The 17,087-nt window shown below is 30.6% G+C and overlaps 1 protein-coding gene across 1 annotated transcript in view; it reads left to right on the top strand.

Annotated features, from left to right (window-relative positions):
• LOC148948627 (protein unc-13 homolog A-like) overlaps positions 1 to 17,087 on the top strand; it is a 139,738-nt gene that overhangs the window by 45,824 nt on the left and 76,827 nt on the right. The window lies entirely within an intron of this gene.

Raw genomic sequence — 17,087 nt, forward strand, 5'->3', positions numbered from 1 at the left:
ATCTCGAAGTCCAAAAAAAAATTTAGTTAAAAAAATAGTTTGTTTTTTATGAAAAATAAAATATTGAATTAGAACCATCAGTCTTCATCAATAGGAGTATGGGCATGCACAAGAATATATTTTAAAATTTAAATCAAAAGTACCTTTCTATTTTTCTGATATGATTTATAGATTTAAAAAAAAAGTTGAATAATTTCGAAGTCCAAAAAAAATTTAGTTAAAAAAATAGTTTGCTTTCAAGAAAAAAATATTGAATTAGAACCATCAGTCATCATCAATAGGAGTATGGATATGCACAAGAATATATTTTAAAATTTAAATCAAAAGGGTCATGATAAAAATATTGAATTAGAACCAGCAGTCATCATCAATAGGACTATGGGTATGCACAAGAATATATTTTAAAATTTAAATCAAAAGGGTCATTCTATTTTTCTGATATGATTTGGAGATGTAAAAAAGTTGAATAATTTCGAAGTCAAAAAAAAATTTAGTTAAAAAAAAAAGTTTGCTTTCAAGAAAAAAAATATTGAATTAGAACCATCAGTCCTCATCATCAGGAGTATGGGTATGCACAAGAATATATTTTAAAATTTAAATCAAAAGTGTCATTCTATTTTTCTAATATGATTTAGAGATGTAAAAAAAGTTTAATAATTTTTAAATCAAAAAAAAAATTAGTTAGAAAAAATAGTTTTCTTTCATTAATAAAACATTGAATTAGAACCATCATTTATCATCATTAGGAGTATGGGCATGCACAAGAATATATTTTAAAATTTAAATCAAAAGTGTCATTCTATTTTTTTATATGATTTAGAGATGTAAAAAAAGAAAGTTGAATAATTTCGAAGTAAAAAAAATAGTTTGCTTTCATGAAAAAAATATTGAATTAGAACCATCAGTCATCATCAATAGGAGTATGGGTAAGCACAAGAATATATTTAAAAATTTAAATCAAGAGTGTCATTCTATTTTTCTGATATGATTTAGAGATTAAAAAAAAGTTGAATAATTTTGGAGTAAAAAAAAAAATTGTTAAAAAAATAGTTTGTTTTCATGAAAAAATATTGAATTAGAACCATCAGTCCTCATCAATAGGAGTATGGGTATGCAAAAGAATATATTTTAAAATTTAAATCAAAAGTGTCATTCTATTTTTCTAATATGATTTAGAGATGTAAAAAAAGAAAGTTGAATAATTTCGAAGTAAAAAAAATAGTTATCTTTAATGAAAAAAATATTGAATTAGAACCATCAGTCCTCATCAATAGGAGTATGGGTATGCACAAGAATATATTTTAAAATTTAAATCATAAGTGTAATTATATTTTTACGATATGATTTAGAGATGTAAAAAAAGAAAGTTGAATAATTTCGAAGTAAAAAAAAATAGTTTGCTTTCATGAAAAAAATATTGAATTAGAACCATCAGTCCTCATGAATAGGAGTCTGGGTATGCACAAGAATATATTTTAAAATTTAAATTAAAAGTACCATTCTATTTTTCTGATATAATTTAGAGATTAAAAAAAAGTTGATTAATTTCGAAGTAAAAAAAAATGTTTATAAAAAAATAGATTGTTTTCATGAAAAAAATATTGAATTAGAACCATCAGTCCTCATCAATAGGAGTATGGGAATGCACAAGAATATATTTTAAAATTTAAATCAAAAGTGTCATTATATTTTTCTGATATGATTTAGAGATGTAAAAAAAGTTGAATCATTTCGAAGTCCAAAAAAAAATTTAGTTAAAAAAAAATTGTTTGATGTCATGAAAAAAATATCTAATTATAACCATCAGTCCTCATCAATAGGAGTATGTGTATGCACAAGAATATATTTTAAAATATAAATCAAAAGTGTCATTAAATTTTTTGATATGATTTAGATATGTAAAAAAAAGTTGAATAATTTCGAAGTCAAAAAAAAATTTAGTTAAAAAAAAATAGTTTGCTTTCATGAAAAAAAATATTGAATTAGAACCATCAGTCATCATCAATAGGAGTATGGGTATGCACAAGAATATATTTTAAAATTTAAATCAAAAGGGTCATGAAAAAAATATTGAATTAGAACCATCAGTCATCATCAATAGGAGTATGGGTATGCACAAGAATATATTTTAAAATTTGAATCAAAAGGGTCATTCTATTTTTCTGATATGATTTGGAGATTTACAAAAGTTGAATAATTTCGAAGTCCAAAAAAAATTTAGTTAAAAAAAATAGTTTTCTTTCAAGAAAAAAATATTGAATTAGAACCATCAGTCCTCATCAATAGGAGTAAGGGTATGCACAAGAATATATTTTAAAATTTAAATCTAAAGTGTCATTATATTTTTCTGATATGATTTAGAGATGTAAAAAAGAAAGTTTAATAATTTCGAAGTAAAAAAAAATAGTTTGCTTTCATTAAAAAAATATTGAATTAGAACCATCAGTTCTCATCAATAGGAGTATGGGTATGCACAAGAACATATTTTAAAATTTAAATCAAAAGTAACATTCTACTCTTCTGATATGATTTAGAGATGTAAAAAAAAGTTGAATAATTTCTAAGTCCAAAAAAAATTTAGTTAAACAAAAAATAGTTTGCTTTCATGAAAAAAATATTGAATAAGAACCATCAGTCATCATCTATGAGTATGGGTATGCACAAGAATATATTTAAAAATTTAAATCAAGAGTGTCATTCTATTTTTCTGATATGATTTAGAGATTAAAAAAAAGTTGAATAATTTTGAAGTAAAAAAAACAATTGTTAAAAAAATAGTTTGTTTTCATGAAAAAATATTGAAGTAGAACCATCAGTCCTCATCAATAGGAGTATGGGTATGAAAAGAATATATTTTAAAATTTAAATCAAAAGTGTTATTCTATTTTTCTGATATGATTTACAGATGTAAAAAAAGAAAGTTGAATAATTTCGAAGTAAAAAAAATAGTTTGTTTTCATGAAAAAATATTGAATTAGAACCATCAGTTATCATCAATAGGAGTCTGGGTATTCACAAGAATATATTTTAAAATTTAAATAAAAAGTGTCATTCCATTTTTCTGATATTATTTAGAGATATAAAAAAAGGAAGGTGAATAATTTCGAAGTAAAAAAAAAATAGTTTGCTTTCATGAAAAAAAAAATTAATTAGAACCATCAGTCCTCATGAATAGGAGTATGGGTATGCACAAGAATATATTTTTAAATTTAAATCAAAAGTGTCATTCAATTTTTTGATATGATTTATAGATGTAAAAAAAGAAAGTTGAATAATTTCGAAGTAAAAAAAATAGTTTGCTTTAATGAAAAAAATATTGAATTAGAACCATTAGTTCTCATCAATAGGAGTATGGGTATGCACAGGAACATTTTTTAAAATTTAAATCAAAATTGCCATTCTTTTTTTCTGATATGATTTGGAGATGTAAAAAAAAGTTGATTAATCTCTAAGTCCAAAAAAAATGGAGTTAAAAAAAAGTTTGCTTTCATGAAAAAAAATATTGAATTAGAATCATCAGTCATCATCAATAGGAGTATGGGTATGCACAAGAATATATTTTAAAATTTAAATCAAAAGGGTCATGAAAAAAATATTGAATTATAACCATCAGTCATCATCAATAGGAGTATGGTTATGCACAAGAATATATTTTAAAATTTAAATCAAAAGTACCATTCTATTTTTCTGATATGATTTAGAGATGTAAAAAAAAGTTGAATAATTTCGAAGTCCAAAAAAAATTTAGTTAAAAAAAATAGTTTGCTTTCATGAAAAAAAATATTGAATTAGAACCATCAGTCATCATAAATAGGAGTATGGGTATGCACAAGAATATATTTTAAAATTTAAATCAAAAGGATCATGAAAAAAATATTGAATTAGAACCATCAGTCATCATGAATAGGAGTATGGTTATGCACAAGAATATATTTTAAAATTTAAATCAAAAGGGTCATTCTATTTTTCTGATATGATTTGGAGATGTAAAAAAGTTGAATAATCTCGAAGTCAAAAAAAAAATTTAGTTAAAAAAATAGTTAGTTTTTTATGAAAAATAAAATATTGAATTAGAACCATCAGTCTTCATCAATAGGAGTATGGGTATGCACAAGAATATATTTTAAAATTTAAATCAAAAGTACCATTCTATTTTTCTGATATGATTTAGAGATGTAAAAAAAAAGTTTAATAATTTAGAAGTCCAAAAAAACTTAGTTAAAAAAAAATTTGCTTTCATGAAAAAAATATTGAATTAGAACCATCAGTCCTCATCAATAGGAGTATGGGTATGCACAAGAATATATTTTAAAATTTAAAACAAAAGTACCATTCTACTTTTCTGATATGATTTAGAGATTTAAAAAAAAGTTGAATAATTTCGAAGTCCAAAAAAAATTAGTTACAAAAAATAGTTTGCTTTCATGAAAAAAATATTGAATTAGAACCATCAGTCATCATCAATAGGAGTATGGGTAAGCACAAGAATATATTTAAAAATTTAAATCAAGAGTGTCATTCTATTTTTCTGATATGATTTAGAGATTAAAAAAAAGTTGAATAATTTTGGAGTAAAAAAAAATTGTTAAAAAAATAGTTTGTTTTCATGAAAAAATATTGAATTAGAACCATCAGTCCTCATCAATAGGAGTATGGGTATGCAAAAGAATATATTTTAAAATTTAAATCAAAAGTGTCATTCTATTTTTCTAATATGATTTAGAGATGTAAAAAAAGAAAGTTGAATAATTTCGAAGTAAAAAAAATAGTTAGCTTTCATGAAAAAAATATTGAATTAGAACCATCAGTCCTCATCAATAGGAGTATGGGTATGCACAAGAATATATTTTAAAATTTAAATCATAAGTGTCATTCTATTTTTCCGATATGATTTAGAGATGTAAAAAAAGAAAGTTGAATAATTTCGAAGTAAAAAAAAATAGTTTGCTTTCATGAAAAAAATATTGAATTAGAACCATCAGTCCTCATCAATAGGAGTCTGGGTATGCACAAGAATATATTTTAAAATTTAAATTAAAAGTACAATTCTATTTTTCTGATATAATTTAGAGATTAAAAAAAAGTTGATTAATTTCGAAGTAAAAAAAAATGTTTATAAAAAAATAGATTGTTTTCATGAAAAAAATATTGAATTAGAACCATCAGTCCTCATCAATAGGAGTATGGGAATGCACAAGAATATATTTTAAAATTTAAATCAAAAGTGTCATTATATTTTTCTGATATGATTTAGAGATGTAAAAAAAGTTGAATCATTTCGAAGTCCAAAAAAAAATTTAGTTAAAAAAAAATTGTTTGCTGTCATGAAAAAAATATATAATTAGAACCATCAGTCCTCATCAATAGGAGTATGGGTATGCACAAGAATATATTTTAAAATATAAATCAAAAGTGTCATTCAATTTTTTGATATGATTTAGAGATGTAAAAAAAGTTGAATAATTTCGAAGTCCAAAAAAAATTTAGTTAAAAAAAAATAGTTTGCTTTCATGAAAAAAAATATTGAATTAGAACCATCAGTCATCATCAATAGGAGTATGGATATGCACAAGAATATATTTAAAAATTTAAATCAAAAGGGTCATGAAAAAATATTGAATTAGAACCATCAGTCCTCATCAATAGGAGTATGGGTATGCACAAGAATATATTTTAAAATTTGAATCAAAAGGGTCATTCTATTTTTCTGATATGATTTGGAGATTTACAAAAGTTGAATAATTTCGAAGTCCAAAAAAAATTTAGTTAAAAAAAAAATAGTTTGCTTTCAAGAAAAAAATATTGAATTAGAACCATCAGTCCTCATCAATAGGAGTAAGGGTATGCACAAGAATATATTTTAAAATTTAAATAAAAAGTGTCATTCTATTTTTCTGATATGTTTTAAAGATGTAAAAAAAGAAAGTTGAATAATTTCTAAGTAAAAAAAAATAGTTTGCTTTCATGAAAAAAATATTGAATTAGAACCATCAGTCCTCATCAATAGGAGTATGGGTATGCACAAGAATATATTTTAAAATTTAAATCAAAAGTAACATTCTACTCTTCTGATATTATTTAGAGATGTAAAAAAAAGTTGAATAATTTCGAAGTCCAAAAAAAATTTAGTTACAAAAAAGTTTGCTTTCATGAAAAAAATATTGAATTAGAACCCTCAGTCCTCATCTATAGGAGTATGGGTATGCACAAGAATATATTTAAAAATTTAAATCAAGAGTGTCATTCTATTTTTCTGATATGATTTAGAGATTAAAAAAAAGTTGAATAATTTTGAAGTAAAAAAAAAAATTGTTAAAAAAATAGTTTGTTTTCATGAAAAAATATTGAAGTAGAACCATCAGTCCTCATCAATAGGAGTATGGGTATGAAAAGAATATATTTTAAAATTTAAATCAAAAGTGTCATTCTATTTTTCTGATATGATTTACAGATGTAAAAAAAGAAAGTTGAATAATTTCGAAGTAAAAAAAATAGTTTGCTTTCATGAAAAAAATATTGAATTATAACCATCAGTCCTCATCAATAGGAGTATGGGTATGCACAAGAATATATTTTAAAATTTAAATCAAAAGTGTCATTCTATTTTTCTGATATGATTTAGAGATATAAAAAAATAAAGTTGAATAATTTCGAAGTAAAAAAAAATAGTTTGCTTTCATGAAAAAAATATTTAATTAGAACCATCAGTCCTCATGAATAGGAGTATGGGTATGCACAAGAATATATTTTAAAATTTAAATCAAAAGTGTCATTCAATTTTTTTATATGATTTAGAGATGTAAAAAAAGAAAGTTGAATAATTTCGAAGTAAAAAAAATATTTGGCTCTCATGAAAAAAATATTAAGTTAGAATTATTAGTCCTCAAAAATTGGAATATGGGTATGCAAAATAACGTTTTTAAAAATTTAAATCAAAATTGCTATTCTTTTTCTCTTATATTATTTAGAGATATAAAAAAAAGTTGAATAATTTTGAAGTCCAAAAAAAATTTAGATATAAATAAAGTTTGTCTTTATGCAAAAAATATTGAATTAGAACCCTCAGTCCTCATCAATAGGAGTATGGGTATGCACAAGAATATATTTTAAAATTTAAATCAAAAGGGTCATGAAAAAAATATTGAATTAGAACCATCAGTCCTCATCAATAGGAGTATGGGTATGCACAAGAATATATTTTAAAATTTGAATCAAAAGGGTCATTCTATTTTTCTGATATGATTTGGAGATGTAAAAAAGTTGAATAATTTCGAAGTCCAAAAAAATTTAGTTAAAAAAAATAGATTGCTTTCAAGAAAAAAATATTGAATTAGAACCATCAGTCCTCATCAATAGGAGTATGGGTATGCACAAGAAAATATTTTCAAATTTAAATCAAAAGTGTCATTCTATTTTTCTGATATGATTTAGAGACTTAAAAAAAGATGACTAATTTTGAAGTCCAAGAAAAAATTTATTTAAAAAAAAATATTTTGCTTTAATGAAAAAAATATTGAATTAGAACCATCAGTCCTCATCAATAGGAGTATGGGTATGCACAAGAATATATTTTAAAATTTAAATCAAAAGTGTCATTCAATTTTTTGATATGATTTAGAGATGTAAAAAAAGAAAGTTGAATAATTTCTAAGTAAAAAAAATAGTTAGCTTTCATGAAAAAAATATTGAATTAGAACCATCAGTTCTCATCAATAGGAGTATGGGTATGCACAAGAATATATTTTAAAATTTAAATCAAAAGTACCGTTCTATTTTTCTGATATGATTTAGAGATGTAAAAAAAAGTTGAATAATTTCGAAGTCCAAAAAAAATTTAGTTAAAAAAAAATAGTTTGCTTTCATGAAGAAAAATATTGAATTAGAACCTTCAGTCATCGTCAATAGGAGTATGGATATGCACAAGAATATATTTTAAAATTTAAACCAAAAGGATCATGAAAAAAATATTGAATTAGAACCATCAGTCATCATCAATAGGAGTATGGTTATGCACAAGAATATATTTTAAAATTTAAATCAAAAGGGTCATTCTATTTTTCTTATATTATTTGTAGATGTAAAAAAGTTGAATAATCTCGAAGTCCAAAAAAAAAATTAGTTTAAAAAATAGTTTGTTTTTTATGAAAAATAAAATATTGAATTAGAACCATCAGTCTTCATCAATAGGAGTATGGGTATGCACAAGAATATATTTTAAAATTTAAATCAAAAGTACAATTCTATTTTTCTTATATGATTTAGAGATGAAAAAAAAAATTTGAATAATTTCGAAGTCCAAAAAAAATTTAGTTAAAAAAAATAGTTTGCTTTCAATAAAAAAATATAGAATTAGAACCATCAGTCATCATAAATAGGAGTATGGGTATGCACAAGAATATATTTTAAAATTTAAATCAAAAGTGTCATTCTATTTTTCTGATATTATTTAGATATGTAAAAAAAGTTGAATAATTTCGAAGTCCAAAAAAAATTTAGTTAAAAAAAAAAATAGTTTGCTTTCGTGAAAAAAATATTGAATTAGAACCATCAGTCCTCATGAATAGGAGTATGGGTATGTACAAGAATATATTTTAAAATTTAAATAAAAAGTGTCATTATATTTTTCTTTTATGATTTAGAGATAAAAAAAAAGTTGAATAATTTCGAAGTCCAAAAAAAAATTTAGTTAAACAAAAAAAAAGTTTGCTTTCATGAAAAAAATATTGAATTAGAACCATCAGTCCTCATCAATAGGAGTATGGGTATGCACATGAATATATTTTAAAATTTAAATCAAAAGTGTCATTCTATTTTCCTGATATGATTTAGAGATGTAAAAAAAAGAAAGTTGAATAATTTCGAAGTAAAAACAAATAGTTTCCTTTATGAAAAAAATATTGAATTAGAACCATCAGTTCTCATCAATAGGAGTATGGGTATGCATAAGAATATATTTTAAAATTTAAATCAAAAGTGTCATTATATTTTTCTGATATGATTTAGAGATGTAAAAAAAAAGTTGAATAATTTCAAAGTAAAAAAAAAAATTAGTTAAAAAAAAAAAAGTTTGCTTTCATGAAAAAAATATTGAATTAGAACCATCAGTCCTCATCAATAGGAGTATGGGTATGCACATGAATATATTTTAAAATTTAAATCAAGTGTCATTCTATTTTTCTGATATGATTTAGAGATGTAAATAAAGTTGAAAAAAATAAATCATGTTAAAAAATAAATATAAAAAAAGTTATAAAAAAACTTTAAAAAAAAGGGGGGGGGGCCAAAAAGTTGGAGAGGAGGGGGCACCCTTCGAGTTTGGGGATAGGGGACCTTTGGGGGGTTGATGTCTCTGCTGGTTAGGGTCATTGGTGCTTATGATCCTTGATGGTTTGTACTCACATACACTTTACTACTTGATTTGCAAGGATTTCTATGGTTTGTTCTGGATTTCTTTATTAAAATTCTTTTCTTGCCATCTACATCTCTCTTAGTATCAACTTTTTAGTATATAATAATGTTAAACTCTATTTTAAATTGACAACACTGTTCAAACACAACTTGAGTATTATATAGAACACATCAAAGAAGTAAAGCTAGGTCAAGTCATAAGACCATTTTATCATCGTTAACCATTTTCATAGATTGATATTTTTCCAAATTTATAATAAATAAGGTATGAATTAACATGCTTCTTCAGGGTTACCTTAACTGCTAATCACTTTAACCCTTTTTTTCTCCATCTTCCAAGCTCCGATGTCTCTGATTGGCTCCTAAAAAACGGATGTTGGCTAAAAAAAACAGTCTGGTTGAAAAACTTGGAGTTGAAACAAACTTGTGTGGGGAATCCCCGTTCATACTGCTATCTTTTTTGCAATGTTTAGGAACCGGAGGGGAATCCCCGCTCGCTTGGAAAGGTACCAATGAAAGGCAAGCAAAACTCTCACCCATCCCTCCAAAAATATTTTATTCAGAGATTTCTTGTTAAAAAATTATCCAATCACTAATTAGAATCAATCACAGTCCTATTATTCAAACATTAATTAATATCGTTCATAGAGTCCAATTTTGCGAATTCCTTATCCCTTTTTGCAAATGTCAATCAAACAATTCCGATTGTAAAAGCGTGTTTAATCATGTTGCCTGGAAAGGTATCCATAAGTACATGCTCTGAAAAGGTGCCAAGGAACGTAATCTCGTCAAACTGGTTCTTGTATAATTCCATGTGCAATTGATATCAATAGCAATATCCAGTCTGGTAATCTGCCTTGGAAAGGTGCCAAAGAACGTAATCCACCCAAAAAACACAGGAGGGAACATAAACTGGTAGAAGTATAACTTAGATCTCTACTGGTATATAAGGTTTTTATAGAAGGCGTTGTCATAGAAGCTTCAAAAAAGGCTCATTTGATTGGAAATTCAAAGGGCTAGTGCCCTTTTTAATAGTTGAAAGTGATTGGACGGTAACTAACCCACCTCTCACGCCCACCTTTTAATAGGCAGCGCGCTAGTGCTGCCTAAGTAAAGAAAGATGTGAGCACAATATGTTGTTTTTTGGGGTTTTTTTTCTCCATACCCGGGCACTTTGTATCGAAGGATTCGTCATAGAAACTTCAAGAAGGGCTCACTGGATTAGAAATTGGAGTAGCTAGTGTCCTTTTCAATAGTCAAAAGTTATTGGAGGGCAACTAGCCCCCCCCCACGCCCATCATTCCCCCAAACACATCCCATAAAAATTTTGAGATAGCCATTTTGTTCAGCGTAGCTGCTATCCAGATAGAAAATTTGTTTTTGAGGAGGACACTCCCTCACAACCCTCAGGGCAAGGGTTTTAAGTTGTGCTCTGGGGGCATATAAGGTTTTTATAGAAGGTGTAGTCATAGATACTTCAAAACAGGCTCATTCGATTGTAAATTCAAAGGGCTAGTACCCTTTTTAATAGTTGAAAGTGATTGGAGGGCAACTAGCCCCCCCCACCCCCATCATTCCCCCCAATACATCCAATCAAAATTTTGAGATAGCAATTTTGTTCAGCGTGGTTGATTTCCAGATAGAAAATATATTTTTGAGGAGGACACTCCCCCACAGCCCTCAGGGCAAGGATTTTAAGTTATGCCCTGGGGGCATTTAATGTTTTTATAGAAGGCGTTGTCGCAGAAACTTCAAAAAAGATCATTTGATTGGAAATTCAAAGGGCTAGTGCCCTTTTAAATAGTCGAAAGCTGATTTGAGGGCAACTAGCCCCCCCCCATGCCCATCATTCCCCAAAACACATCCAATCAAAATTTTGAGATAGCCATTTTGTTCAGCGTAGTTGATTTTCAGAAAGAAAATATGTTTTTGAGGAGGACACTCCCCCACAACCCTCAGGGCAAGGGTTTTAAGTTATGCCCTAGGGGCATATAAGGTTTTTATAGAAGGCGTTGTCGTAGAAACTTCAAAACAGGCTCATTCGATTGGAAATTCAAAGGGCTAGTACCTTTTTAATAGTCAAAAGTGATTGGAGGGCAACTATTCCCCCCCCCTCAAGCCCATCATTCCCCCAAATACACCCAATCAAAATTTTGTGATAGCCATTTTGTTCAGCTTTGTTGATTTCCAGATAGAAAATATGTTTTTGAGGTGGACATACCCCCCCAACCCTCAGGGCAAGGGTTGTAAGTTATGCCCTGGGGGTATATAATGTTTTTATAGAAGGCGTTGTCGTAGAAACTTCAAAACAGGCTCATTCGATTGGAAATTCAAAGGGCTAGTTCCATTATTAATAGTCAAAAGCGATTGGAGGGGAACTAGCCCCTCCCCCAAGCCCATGATTCTCCCAAACACAGCCAATTAAAATTTGGAGATAGCCATTTTGTTCAGCCTAGTTGATTTCCAGATAGAAAATATGTTTTTGAGGAGGACACTCCCCAACAACCCTCAGGGTAAGGGTTTTAAGTTATATCCTTGGGTATGTAAGGTTTTTATAAAAGGTGTTGTCTTAGAAACTTCAAAAGGGGCACATTTGATTGGAAATTCCAAGGGCTAGTGCCCTTTTAATAATTGAAAGTGATTGGAGGGCAACTAGCCCCCCTCCCCCACGTCAATCATTCACCCAAACACATCCAATCAAAATTTTGAGATAGCCATTTTGTTCAGCGTGGCTGATTTCCAGATAAAAAACATGTTTTTGAGGAGGACACTCCCCCACAACCCTCAGGGCAAGTGTTTTAAGTTGGACCCAGGGAGCATATAATGTTTTTATAGAGGGTACTGTTGTAGACGCTTCAAAAAAAGCTCATTGAATTGGAAATGCAAAGGGCTTGTGCTCTTATCAATTTTCGGATTTGGTTTCCGGGAAACTAGCCCCCCCCCCCACCCCCATTCTTCCCCCCAACAAATCCAATACAAATTTTGAGATAGCCATTTTGTTCAGCGTAGTTGATTTACAGATAGAAAATATGTTTTTGAGGAGGACACTCCCCCACAACCCTCGGGGCAAGGGTTATAAGTTATGGCCTGGAGGCATATAAGGTTTTTATAGAAGGCGTTGTCATAGATGCTGCAAAAAAGGCTCATTTGATTGGAAATTTAAAGGGCTAGTGCCCTTTTTAATAGTTGAAAGTGATTTGACGGTAACTAGCCCACCTCTCACGCCCACCTTTTCATAGGCTGCGCGCTAGCGCTGCCTAAGTAAAGAACGATGTGTGCACAATGTGTTGTTTTTGGTTTTTTTTTGTCTCCATACCCGGGCACTTCCTATCGAAGGAGTCGTCGTAGAAACTTCAAAAAGGGCTCACTCGATTAGAAATTGGAGTGGCTAGTGTCCTTTTTAATAGTCGAAAATGATTGGAGGGCAACTACCCCCCCCCACGTTCATCATTCTCCCCAACACATCCAATCAAAATTTTGCGATAGCCATTTTGTTCAGCGTAGTTGATTTCCAGATAGAAAATATGTTTTTAAGGAGGACACTCCCCAAGAACCCTCAGGGCAAGGGTTTTAAGTTATATTCTGGGGTATATAAAGTTTTTATAGAAGGTGTTGTCATAGAAACTTCAAAAGGGGCACATTTGACTGGAAATTCAAAGGGCTAGTGCCCTTTTAATAGTTGAAAGTGATTGGAGGGCAACTAGCCCCCCCCCCCCAGTCTATGATTCACCCAAACACATCCAATCAACATTTTGGGAAATCTCTTTTGTTAAGCCTAGTTAATTTCCTGATAGAAAACATGTTTTTGAGGAGGAAACTCCCTCACAAACCTCAGGGCAAGGGTTTTAAGTTATGCCCTGGGGGGATATAATGTTTTTATAGAAGGCGTTGTCGTAGAAACTTCAAAAAAAGCTCATTGGATTGGAAATTAAACGGGCTAGTTCTCTTTTTAATAGTTGAAAGTGGTTGGAGGGCAACTAGCCCCCCCCCCCGTGCCCATCATTCCCCCAAACATATCCAATCCAAATTTTGAGATAGCCATTTTGTTCAGCGTAGTTGATTTACAGATAAAAAATATGTTTTTGAGGAGGAAACTCCCCCACAACCCTCGGGGCAAGGGTTATAAGTTATGCCCTGGAGGCATATAAGGTTTTTATAGAAGGCGTTGTCATAGAAGCTTCAAAAAAGATCATTCAAAAAGCCCTTTTTAATAGTTGAAAGTGACTTGTCGGTAACTAACCCACCTCTCAGGCCCACCTTTTCATAGGCAGCGCGCTAGCGCTGGGTAAGTAAAGAACGATGTGGGCACAATGTGTTGTTTTTTTTTTTTTCTCCATACCCGGGCACTTCGTATCGAAGGAGTCGTCGTAGAAACTTTGAAAAGGGCTCACTCGATTAGAAATTGGAGGGGATAGTGTCCTTTTTAATAGTCGAAAGCGATTGGAGGGCAACTAGCCCCCCCCCCCCACCCACGCTCATCATTCCCCCAAACACATCCAATCAAAATTTTGAGATAGCCATTTTGTTCAGCGTAGTTGATTTCCGCATAGAAAATATGTTTCTGAAGAGGACACTCCCCCACAACCCTCAGGGCAATGGTTTTAAGTTATGCCCTGGGGGCATATAAGGTTTTTATAGAAGGTGTTGTCGTGGAAACTTCAAAACAGGCCCAATCGATCGGAAATTAAAAGGGCTTATACCCTTTTTTATAGTTGAAAGTGATTGGAGGGCAACTTGCCCCCCTCCCCCCCCCATAATTCCCCCAATACATCCAATCAAAATTAAAGATAGCCATTTTGTTCAGCGTAATTGATTTCCAGATAGAAAATATGTTTTTGAGGAGGACACTCCCCCACCACCCTCAGGGCAAGGGTTTTAAGTTATGCCCAGGGGGCATATAAGGTTTTTATAGAAGGCGTTGTCGTAGAAACTTCAAAAAAGCTCATTTGATTGGAAATTTAATGGGCTAGTGCCCTTTTTAATAGTCAAAAGCGATTTGGGGGCAACTAGCCCCCCCACGCTCATCATTCCCCCAAACACATCCAATCAAAATTTTGAGATAGCCATTTTGTTCAGCGTAGTTGATTTCCAGAAAGATAATATGTTTTTGAGGAGGCCACTCCCCTACAACCCTCGGGGCAAGGGCTTTAAGTTAGGCCCTGGGGGCATATAAGGTTTTTATAGAAGGCGTTGTCGTAGAAACTTCAAAAAAGGCTCATTCGATTTGAAATTCAAAGGGCTTATACCATTTTTAATAGTCGAAAGTGATTGGAGGGCAACTAGTCGCCCCCACGCCAACATTCCCCCAAATACATCCAATCAAAATTTTGAGATAGCCATTTTATTCAGCGTAGTTGATTTCCAGATAGAAAATATGTTTTTGAGGAGGACACTCCCCCAAAACCCTAAGGGCTCGGGTTTTAAGTTATGCCCTGGGGGCATAAAAGGTTTTTATACAAGGCGTTGTCGTAGAAACTTCAAAACAGGCTCTTTCGATTCAAAGGGTTAGTTCCAGTCTTAATAGTCGAAAGTGATTGGGGGGGAACTATCCCCTCCCCCAGGCCCATGATTATCCCAAACACATCCAATTAAAATTTTGAGATAGCCATTTTGTTCAGCGTAGTTTTTTTCCAGATAGAAAAACTTTTTGAGGAGGACACTCCCCAACAACCCTCAGGGCAAGGGTTTTAAGTTATATTTTGGGGTATATAAGGTTATTATAGAAGGCGTTGTCATAGAAACTTCAAAAGTGGCACATTTGACTGGAAATTCAAAGGGCTAGTGCCCTTTTAATAATTGAAAGTGATTGGAGGGCAACTAGCCCCCCCCCCCACCTCCATCATTCACCCAAACACATCCAATCAAAATTTTGAGATATCTATTTTGTTCAGCGTGGTTGATTTCCAGATAGAAAATGTTCTTTTCAGAAGGACACTACCCCACAAGTCATAGGGCGGGAGTTTTAGATTGATCTCAGGGGGCATGTAATGTTTTATAGAAGGTAATGCAGTAGACACGTAAAAAAAAGCATATTCGATTGGAAATTCAACGGGCTAGTGCGCTTTTTAATTGTCGAAAGTGATTGGAGGGCAACTAGCCCCCCCCACGCCCATTATTCCCCCAAACATATCCAATAGAAATTTTGAGATAGCCATTTTGTTCAGCGTAGTTGATTTACAGATAGAAAATATGTTTTTGGAGGATACTTCGCCACAGCCCTTAGGGCAAAGGTTTTAAGTTATACCGTGGGGGCATATAAGGTTTTTATAGAAGGCGTTATCATGGAAACTTCCGAAAAGGGCTGTTTTGATTTGAAATCCAAAGGGCTAGTGCCCTTTTTAATAGTCAAAAGTGATCTGTAATATTTTTTGTTGTTGTTGTTTAGACCAAGGCACTTCTTATTGATTGAGTTGTCGTGGAAACTTCGAAAGAGGCTCATTCGATTGAAAATAGAAACGGCTGATGCCCTTTTTAATAGTCAAAAGTGATTGGAGGGTACTAATCCCCCTTCCACTCCCACCCTTCCATTTGCCCATTATGTTTAAAAACTAAATTTTGCCTCAAGATTAAATCAAAATGCACTGTGATAATGCTAATTCCCAATAAGGCATCTCAGCAGTATCCCAAGAACGACTGAGGGTATTATGTTCAAACTTTTGAGTATACTTCTGCCCTTAAAATTTAACCAAATCAAAATAGTGTAAGTGTATCAAAGCTACTAAAGAAAGTAAACAGATTTTTTTGCGAATGGTATCAAGTTTTCCATTTCAGGTCAACTAGAGGAGGTATGAAACTAAGTTAAATAGTACTATTTGTGGCCAGATTTTTAAAATGGTGTATGTTGTTAAAAAGTGCTGAAAATTTTCCTCCAGCATACAAATAGCAGGCCAAACTATCAAGTCTTAAAAAACAAAAATATTGAAAGTGTTATTTTCTTTTTCGCTGAAAAGACTATGTCAATATAAAACGAACAGAAATTAATAAAAAAAAAACTTTTTCCACAAAATGAGTTTTTCAAAGAAAAGTAAAGAACTCCATTAAACAAAAAAGGAGCAAAAATAAAATAAAATAATCTACCAAGCTCGAAACTACCACAAATCAGCATCGATAAATAAATGAAACCAGAAACGAAAAGAAATTAAAATAAATAACCGAGTCAAACTCAAAACGAGCAGAAATTAACATAAGTTGGGCGCAAAACCCCTATGCCTTCTCAAGGCCAGAACAAAGTTTGCACTTTAATGAAAAAAATATAAATGTTTTTACTTTTATAACTTTAATAAATTAAATAATATTAACATTTTGATTACTAAATATCAGTATATGCATATAAAACTGACAATGCACATTCATTTTTATTTTTTCAGTAAAGTGCAAATTTTGTTCTGGCCTTGGGAAGGCATAGGGGTTTTGCGCCAAACTTATGTTAATTTCTGCTCGTTTTGATTTTGACTCGGTTATTTATTGTAATTTCTGTTCGAAGTTAACAAAAATGGCTGCAGACAGGTTTATATTAGGCGTTATCAATTGATAGTGCCCACAAAAGCGAGAATAAACATGAAACGTTTGACTCAGGCCAAATATAAGATATAAAATATGACCCCCCCCCCACACCATAATATTTTATTTGACCAAGCCAGTTTTTGTTGCTGAACGAAGGTTGGGCTCATCATCACGGA

This window comes from Artemia sp. Qi Xiang Cuo, chromosome 9 (genome assembly GCF_049724085.1).
Source record: "Artemia sp. Qi Xiang Cuo chromosome 9, ASM4972408v1, whole genome shotgun sequence".
NCBI lineage: Eukaryota > Metazoa > Arthropoda > Branchiopoda > Anostraca > Artemiidae > Artemia > Artemia sp. Qi Xiang Cuo.